General features: G+C 38.5%; 1 pseudogene; it reads left to right on the top strand.

Annotated features, from left to right (window-relative positions):
- The first annotated feature begins 2,548 nt into the window (after window positions 1–2,548).
- Window positions 2,549–4,445, top strand: LOC110300812 (annotated as a pseudogene).
- The last annotated feature ends 4,780 nt before the right edge of the window (window positions 4,446–9,225 follow it).

Here is a 9,225-nt window from a genome sequence, read left to right as displayed (position 1 = left end):
TATTTGGAGTTCTGTAGGCTTCTTGTATGTTCATAGGCATCTCTTTCTTTAGGTTTGGGAAGTTTTCTTGTATAATTTTGTTGAAGATATTTGCTGGCCCTTTGAGTTGAAAATCTTCATTCTCATCTACTCCTATTATCCATATGTTTGGTCTTCTCATTTTGTCCTCGATTTCCTGGATGTTTTGAGTTAGGATCTTTTTGCATTTTGCATTTTCTTTGATTGTTGTGCAGATGTTCTCTATGGAATCTTCTGCACCTGAGATTCTCTCTTCCATCTCTTCTGTTGCTTATGCTCACATCTATGGTTCCAGATTTCTTTCCTTGGGTTTCTCTCTCCAGTGTTGCCTCACTTTGGGTTTTTTTTTTATTGTGTCTATTTCCCTTTTTAGGTAGTATGGTTTTGTTCATTTTCTTTAAGGACTTGTAACTCTTTAGCAGTGTTCTCCTACATTTCTTTAAGTGAGTTATTAAAGTCCTTCTTGATGTTCTCTACAATCATCATGAAATATGCTTTTAAATCCGGGTCTAGGGTTTAGGGTGTGTTGGGGTGCCCAGGACTGGGTGAGGTGGAAATGCTGCATTCTGATGATGATGAGTGGTCTTGGTTTCCTTTAGTAAGATTCATACGTTTGCCTTTTGCTATCTGGTAATCTCTGGAGTTAGTTGTTATAGTTGTCTCTGGTTAGAACTTGTTCCTCCTCTGATTCTGTTAGCCTCTATCAGCAGACCTGGGAGACTAGCTCTCTCCTGAGTTTCAGTGGTCTGAGCACTCTCTGCAGGCAAGCTCTCCTCTTGTAGGGAATGTGCAAAGATATCTGGTGTTCGGACCTGCCTCTTGGCAGAAGATGAAGGCATGAAACAGGACCTGTCCCAGAAGCTGTTAGCTTCTTTAGTCCACACTCTCACCTGCGCAGAGTAGTCTCAGAGGGATCTGGGAACCAAGATGGCTTCCTCAGGTGCTCTGGCAAACCCCTCCTGGGCAGGGAGGACACCTGTCCTCTGGCAGGGCAGGTGTCCAGATGTCTGGAGCTCGAAACGAGGTCTGCCTCAGAAGCTGTCCTCTAGGCACCTTGGGGGTGTCCTCCGACTCCTTGCCCAGGTGACCCAGGTTTTCTTCTTCCCTAATGCTGTCTCAGGTCCTGTGTGATTGGAATGGATCAGAAGTTGTGTTCCACTCAACAGTGGTCCTAAGATCACATGGAGAGTCCTCTAGGGACTTTGGGGGGGGGGGGGGGTCCGCTGACTCCATGCCCAAGGTGACCTGCTGATGGTGCTGACCAGAAGGGACTTGTGACCCTGGTCAGGCCAGGTTGTCTGCTTTCCTAATGCTGGTCCCACACGATTGGAATGGAACAGAAGTTGTGTTCCACTCACCGGTGGTCCTAAGATCATGTGGGGAGTCCTCTCGGGGCCTTGGAGGTGTCTGCCGCCTCTGCACCCAAGGTGACCTGGTGCTGGCACCTACCGGAAGGGCTTCTGTCAAGTCTTAATGGGCTCTATCTATCTCTGAATTTGGATTTTGTGGGTTTTTTTTTTCAGGAATTAAGGCATATTATTATTATTAATTATTACTATTACTATATATCTCATATCTCTCTCTTTTTTCTTTTTTACTGGTTATTTATTTACATTTCAAATGTTATCCCCCCTCCTGGTTTCTCCTCTGCAAACCCATTATCCTCTCTCCCCTCCCCTGCTTCTATGAGGGTGCTCTCCCAACCGCCTATCCATTCCTGTCTCACCACCCTAGCATTCCCCTATGTTGGGGCATCGAGCCTCCAGAGAACCAAGGGCCTCCCCTCCCATTGATGCCAGATAAAGCCATGCCCTGCTACATATGTATCTGGAGTCATGGATCCCTCCATGTGTACTCTTTGGTTGGTGGTTTGGTCCCTGAGAACTCTGGGGGTACTGGTTTGTTGATATTGCTGTTCTTCCTACGGGGTTGCAAACCCTTTCAGCTCCTTCAATCCTTCCCCTGACTCCTCCACTGGGGTCCTCATGCTCAGAGTGATGGTTGGCTACAAGCATTCTTATCTATTCGTCAGGTTCTGGCAGAGCCTCTCAGGGGACAGTCATACCAGGCTCCTGTCAACAAACTCGTTTTGGCATCAGCAATAGTGCCTGGGTTTGGTGTCTGCAGATAGGATGGATCCCTAGGTGGCACAGTCTCTGGATGGCCTTTTCTTCAGTCTCTAATCCACTCTTTATCCTTGCAATTCCTTTGAAGAATGGATGTTGCCTGTTTTCTTAATACATATGATTACAGTTCTAAACTTCCCCTTTAGATGGTTTACAATCTTTACTTTAGAGTTTTGAATATTATTTTATCCCATTTCTTTCTTGATGTCTCCAATAATAACCCTACTCACTATTCAATAAAGTTCCTCTAGATGAGTGTGGATTCTCAGCATACTGTTTTCCTGCACACACCTCCACTGGTTTAGTAAGTTCAGTTATAGACCTTGCTTCTTGCAAGACAGACATTTGCACACATTATCTTTTCTGTTTTTTTTTTTTTACATAAAGTTTCTCTACTGGGAATTATGATCTATATTCATACCGAGGCTCCAAGGGGCAAGTTTTATTGAAGGGTTTGCTTCATTGATGTTTAGTTTCTTGAGTTCTTCACATAACCTAAATGGTAATCTTCTGTCAAACATATAACTCACAATGTATTTCTTCAATTCATAGGCATTTGGTTGTTACTTTATTATGAAAAAGCTTTTTATTTTGTTGGAGTCTTATACATTCACTATCGGCCTTATTTTCTGAATAATCAGTATAATTTACAATGTTCTTATCTGTGTCTATGTCTTAAAATTGACTCTCCACATTTGCTTCCATTAGTTTCAGAGTTTTAGAAACTCCAGAAAATCTTTGGTCCATTTGAAGTGTTGTTTTTCTGTTTTTCTTAATTTGAAAGGCAGCATGAGGAATAAGGATCACTTTTCCCATCATAGAAATATATCCTTTGTTATCAGCATCATGTGTTAAAAATGTTGGCTTTTCTCCAATGTTGTGAATTGGGCACCTCTTTCAAAATCAATTGGCTATAGTTATGGGAACACATCTTTGAATCTTCTGTGCTATTAATATATATTTCACTCAGCTACCAGATGTTTTGGTTATTTTGGCTTTGTGATAGAGCTTTAAATAAGACACAGTGACACCTTAAGCAATGTGGTTTTTCTTGAGACTGAATTAGTCATCCAACCTCTACTGTACTTTCCTTTTAATGGACTTAATAAAATATCCATTTTAACATTATTTGTTTTATTTTGCTGGCTCTGTGAAGAATTTAATTTGAATACAAGTACATTGAATTTGTATAAGGTTTTTGGTTGGGTGGTTTTCACCTTATTATTTATTTCAATCTGTGATCATAAGAGGTCCAGAGAGCTAAAAGTCTTCATATGCCTTCCTCACTGTCTTCCTCATTCATAAATGTGTTCATTATAGAGGTTTTTCACTTCTGTTTAGAGTTATTCTATGCTTCCTTTTTAAAAGCTATTTTGGATGAATTTATTTGCCTTGTTTCTTTGTTAGTGTGATTGTCATTTATAAAGACAGAGTACGGTTCCAGGCACATTGGAACACATTTCAGTCATGTTCTTCTCGCCATTTTCTATGCTCTTTCCATTTGATCTTTTGAAGTTATAGACTATGTGACTGGATCATGATGTTTTAGTTAGAATTCATTGGTGATTTTTTTTCCTGTACTTTATGTGAATTTTTCTTTGGGCCCAGAGTGTTCCTCTGCAACACTGCCCTTTCGTTTTTGAGGAAAGATTTCACATTGAACCTTATGGTTACATTTCTACTAAAGTTCCTGTCAAGAAACCCACGGAATCATACTCTTTCCTTCACTTTGAAGAACTAGTGTTAAAAATACATCTATTACTTCTGGGTCAAAGCCGTGGTTGGGGCAAATTCAAGTCCAGTCAATCCAGTGGTCTTCTTTGATGTCAGCCAGGAAGTTAGTCTCATTCAGATTGAGCTTTTTGCAGACATGGTGCCTAAAACACCAGAAAACTTTAAGCAGTTTTGCACTGGAGAGTTAAGAAAAGATGGTGTTCCAATAGGATACAAAGGAAACACCTTCCACAGGGTCATAAAGGTTTCATGATTCAGGGTGGAGATTTTGTTTATGGTGATGGTACTGGAGTCACCAATATTTACCAGAGTCTACTTGCGGATGAAAAGTTTAAACTTAGACACTCAGCTCCAGGCTTGCTTTCCATGGCAAACAGTGGTCTCACTACAAATGGCTGCCAGTTCTTTATCTCGTGTTCTAAGTGTGATTGGCTGGATGGAAAGCATGTAGAGTTTAGAAAAATCACTGATGGACTTCTAGTGATGAGGGAAATCGAGAATCTTCCCAAAGGCCCCAGCAATAAGCCCAAAGTTCCAGTGATGATCTCACAGTGTAGAGAAATGTAATGTAGACAAGACGGAACCAGTCCTGTCTCTACCATTTGGGTCCTCTGCTGTTTTGGTATGACATTCCCTCTCGAGTCTGACAAGCAGGACGAGCCTCTATGTTTGCTTACCTGTCTCCACGGTATGTGATCCAGGACCTGAAAGTATCACAGATCAGACCCAATAATCCTGTTTAAATTTTGAACTAAAAATACAGGATTTCTTTCTTTCTTTCTTTTTTTTTTTTTTTTTTTTTTAAAAAAATTACATCTATTAAACACACATTAAAGACAAATTTTGGGGGNACCCAATAATCCTGTTTAAATTTTGAACTAAAAACTTTTTTGATTTTTTTTTTTTTTTTTTTTTTTTTTTTTTTTTTTTACAAAAATTACATCTATTAAACACACATTAAAGACAAATTTTGGGGGACGGTCTGGACTCTAGAAATCTGAACTCAGATGTTGCTTGTATTGTTGTATTGATGTTTGCAAGCCCTTCATCTGCTATGTCCTTTCCACAGCTCAAGTTGGGAAGGGGTATTATTTTTCTTTAAATGATTCATACAATATATTTTGGTAACATGATTTTCCTTACACAAACTACTTTCAGATTCCCTAATACATGTGTAAATTCTTCCTGTGAAGAGCCCCTATTGCCCCTTGGTTCAATGCCAGACACCTAACTTCTTTGTGTAATCAAATAAAGCACATATATCTAAACCAATTAAACTAAAATCCATATTTAAGAAAAACATGTCATGCTGGTCTTTCTTGGTCTGGCTTACCTTCCTTGGATGATTCCATAATTTACTGACAAATTTGATAATTTTGAAAAGTGAATACTATGCCTTGGTGTAAAATACCACTTTTTGTTATCTTTTTATCAATTGATCATCTTTTTGCCATTGTCCTGGATAATATGAATAAAGTAGTAATAAAGAAGGATGAGCAGTTATATCTACAGTAAGGTGTAGAGTCCTTTTGGTCAATATTTGTACAGATAGAGTTTGTGGAAAATCTATTTTATCTTTTCAAATAAACTCCATGTTGATTTCCAAAAAACTATACTAGTTTGCACTCCTACCAGCAATTAATAACTATTTCATATTATCTACATCTTAGCCAGCATATGTCTGCTTTCAGTAATGTTGCCCATTGAATCTGAAATAAAATGAAGTCTTAAAGTAACTTCAATTAATTTGCTACTTAATGTTGGTTATATCTGGAAGGTTGATACATGTTAATGTTGCCCCTTGACCTTTTCTTCATCGTATTGCCAAATCTGTACTATGACCCTCTTTGGATTTTCAGATCTTTTTATGGTATACATCATAACAACTTCTTTGTAAACAGTTAACATTTGATGTTTTCGACTTTCTTAATTTTCTATAATGTTCATTTTAAGCTAACATGAACTGACCACATGAAATAGGATAAATTTGTTGTCTGGAAGATTTAGAGACCAGAATCTCAGTAACATGATGTCCCCAGAGCCAAACTTCCTCTTACGTTGCTAAGGAGTGATTAATTACAAGATGATTCTTCAGTCTGTACTTGAGCAGTAGACATGATACAACTTATTATCTACAATTATAGGTGTTCAAATTTTACTCCATTTAGACGAATTGTGAATTATATCAGGAAATGTGGTTATTAAAAATATTCTGAGAATAAAAGCCTTACATGATAAAATGTCAATTGTAACATTTTCCATTCAGTACTTGATGGACAGGTAGGCTCTTTTGAATTGATGCATGCTATCAACAGAGAAGCAACAAATATGAATTACAAAGTAATTTTGTAATAACATGCAGAGTCATTTGGGTATGTACCTCTGAGTGCTATAGTTGCATATTGTGGTTGATTAATTTTTTTTTTTTTTTTTTTAGCTTTTAAAGAAATCTCTACACTGCCTTACACCATGGGATATAAATTTATACTCTCTCTTACTTGAAATGTTATTGCTAGGATAAAACCCTGACTAAAGGCAACTTGGTGAGAAAAGGTTTATTCTTGCTTACGGGCTCACCTCAGGGCCATCTCAGAAGGATGTGAGGAAAGGAACTGAAGCAGTGCAGGAAGCTGCAGGCAAAAACTGGAGCAAAAGCCAATTCCTTATTTGTCTATCATCTAAGGAAGTTAGTACAGGAACTCAAACAAGTCAGGAACCTGGAGACAGGAATTGAGATAGAGGCCATGGAAGGGTATTACATGTGGGTTTGCTCTTTCTGTCTTGTTCATCTCATTTTCTTATAAAACCAATGATCAATAGCCCAGAAGTGGCATCACCAACAATGGGCAGGAACCTCCCCCATCAATCATTAAATGAGACAGTGTTCTACAGAATTGTCTATAGCCTATTCTTGAAAGGACATTTTCTAAATCAAGGTTTCCTATGCCCAGGTGACTGTACATTGTGTCAGGTTAAGAACAGCACGATTATTAACTTTAAGTATTCAGCATAACTAGGAAACGTCCCACTCAAAATTATGATCTTAGGTCTCTGAGTCCTCTACTGTTTCCAGACCTTACAGCACCAAAGACTGCCCCTAGTGACTAGCTTCCCACATCCATGCAAGAGCCATCAAAACACTAAACAACTCTCCATACCTTCTTCCATTTGATCTCTAGCCCCACTGTAGAGAGCTAAGCACACAAGTGAACTCCCTTGGTCATCTCACAGGTGACTGTTTCTAACTGTAGCATGATAGTACACTTTATTCCTTACTGAAGTCTGAGTTCCTTTATTAACGTGAGGAGTAATTACAGCTTGGATATTGTTTCCTTAAAACCTATAACAAAAAAACAAACATACAAACAAAAATGGTAAATCCTGATGCTCAACATTTATTCAGCTCTGTTATAAAATGAAATCAGGAAGATATTTACAACTTTGTGTCAGATTAAATAAATACAGGCAAAGTCAGTTTTCTTTGGCAATTAAATTAAAAATCCCTCATAAATTTTTTTTAATTAAATGTCCTCAAAGCAGCACTTGAGCCCCAGTCTAAGCTAATCACAAGCCTGCCTGGCAGCTACTCTTTAGCTTTCCCCAAACACCATCTGGTGTGTGTCTACCCACAAGCCTCTTCTCTGTTGATGCCACCACACCATTCCATTCTCAAAAATATCATCCCAAAGACCCACCATGACTGAAGGAGAACAAAAGTTTTCCCATGATGAAAACAACCTAGAAAGGTTATGTCAGACAAACCAAACTAAAGGAAATAACATGGAACAATATTTAGGGCAAAAGAAAGAAATGAGTATAACATAGAGAGTGTGGCTAGAAATATGAAACCATAAACCACAACATACCATTAAGAACAAAATCAACTTGATGACCGTAGCTGACATATTTTAACAGTAACTAAATGGTGTCAACTCTCCATTCAAAAGCATAGGCTCACTAAATAGATTTTTTTTTTAAATCTACTTATCTGTTGTCTACAACAAATACAGCACTGCCTGAGAGTAAAAGGAAAGACAAAATTACTGCAATCAAATGAGACCAGGCAGTAATCAGGCTAAACTTCCATAGTATCTGACAAAGTAAACTTCAGTTTAAATTTAATCAGGGCAGATAGAGAGGGACACTTCATTCTACTACATGGAAACGTTAGTCAAGAAGACCTTTCTGTCTTCAACATACATGTACCAAACTCTAATGCACTCTCTTTCTTAAAATTTACTACAGGGTTTAAAAGCACAGATTAACATCAATCCATTAATAGTAGGTGATCTCAAAACCCCACTTTCTCCTATAAGCATGTGATTTAGAAAAAAAAAATGTGCAAAGAAATAAAATTAATTGACATCAAGCATCTTAATGGGCTCAATACATATCTGCAGGCTATTGCACACAAACACCAAAGAATACACAGGCTCTTTTCATTAGCATCTAAAAGTATTGGGGACCAGGATAATCCAAGGCTTTCTCAGAGGCCCAAATAGGAAAAAAAAAGTGTGTGTGTGTGTGTGTGTGTGTTGGAGGAGGGGGAGTTAAGTTCTGTGTTCTTGCCCAGTAGACAAGGACCACAGGGAGTTAAGTTTTCAATTCCCAGGAACTCTGCTTTCCCTGAGAAAGACTGTGGTTATCAGTCCCAAAGCTGCTGTGTGCTTGATCTGTGACATACTTGGGAGAGCCTGTTGTCCTTTGCATGATATTGTTTAATAAGCTTCCTGTTGACGCTGATCTGTTCTGTGATAACTTTCTCCTGACTTTATCTATGTTCCCCACTATAAACATTCCAGGAGACACAGTGCTGCCGGAAGAACTTTCGGGTATGAGCCACCAGCTCATGTAGTCATCCTGACACCAGCTTTCTGTCCTCTTTATTTTTTTATCCCTGCTTTTCCCATTGAAACTTTGAAGTTCAGGACCATTATTTGTGCAGATCAAGTCACTGAAGCTTTTCCAAACCAGACATCACTAAGGGCCACAAAGCAGATAACAAATGCAAAGATGCGGGATCACTCATACATCTGATGATAATGCAATAAAATTTAAAACTGATAGAAAACAAAATTTTAGAATATATGCTAATTCAGAGATTAAACAACTCATTACTCTGTGATTGGTGGGTCAAATAAGAAATATTTTTTTCTGAAACTATATGAAACTGAAACACAACCAAACTTCTGGAACACGCAGAATGTGATTACAGATACAAGTATCTACATTAAGAAATCAGATGGGCAGTGGTCGAGCTCGTCTTTAATCCCAGCACTTGGAAGGCAGAGGCAGGCCATCCTGGTCTACAGAGTGAGTTCCAGGACAGCCAGGGCTGCACAGAGAA

This window comes from Mus caroli, chromosome 8, assembly GCF_900094665.2.
Source record: "Mus caroli chromosome 8, CAROLI_EIJ_v1.1, whole genome shotgun sequence".
NCBI lineage: Eukaryota > Metazoa > Chordata > Mammalia > Rodentia > Muridae > Mus > Mus caroli.
Note: the sequence above shows the minus strand (reverse complement) of the source record. Positions and strands in the feature narration are given on the sequence as shown.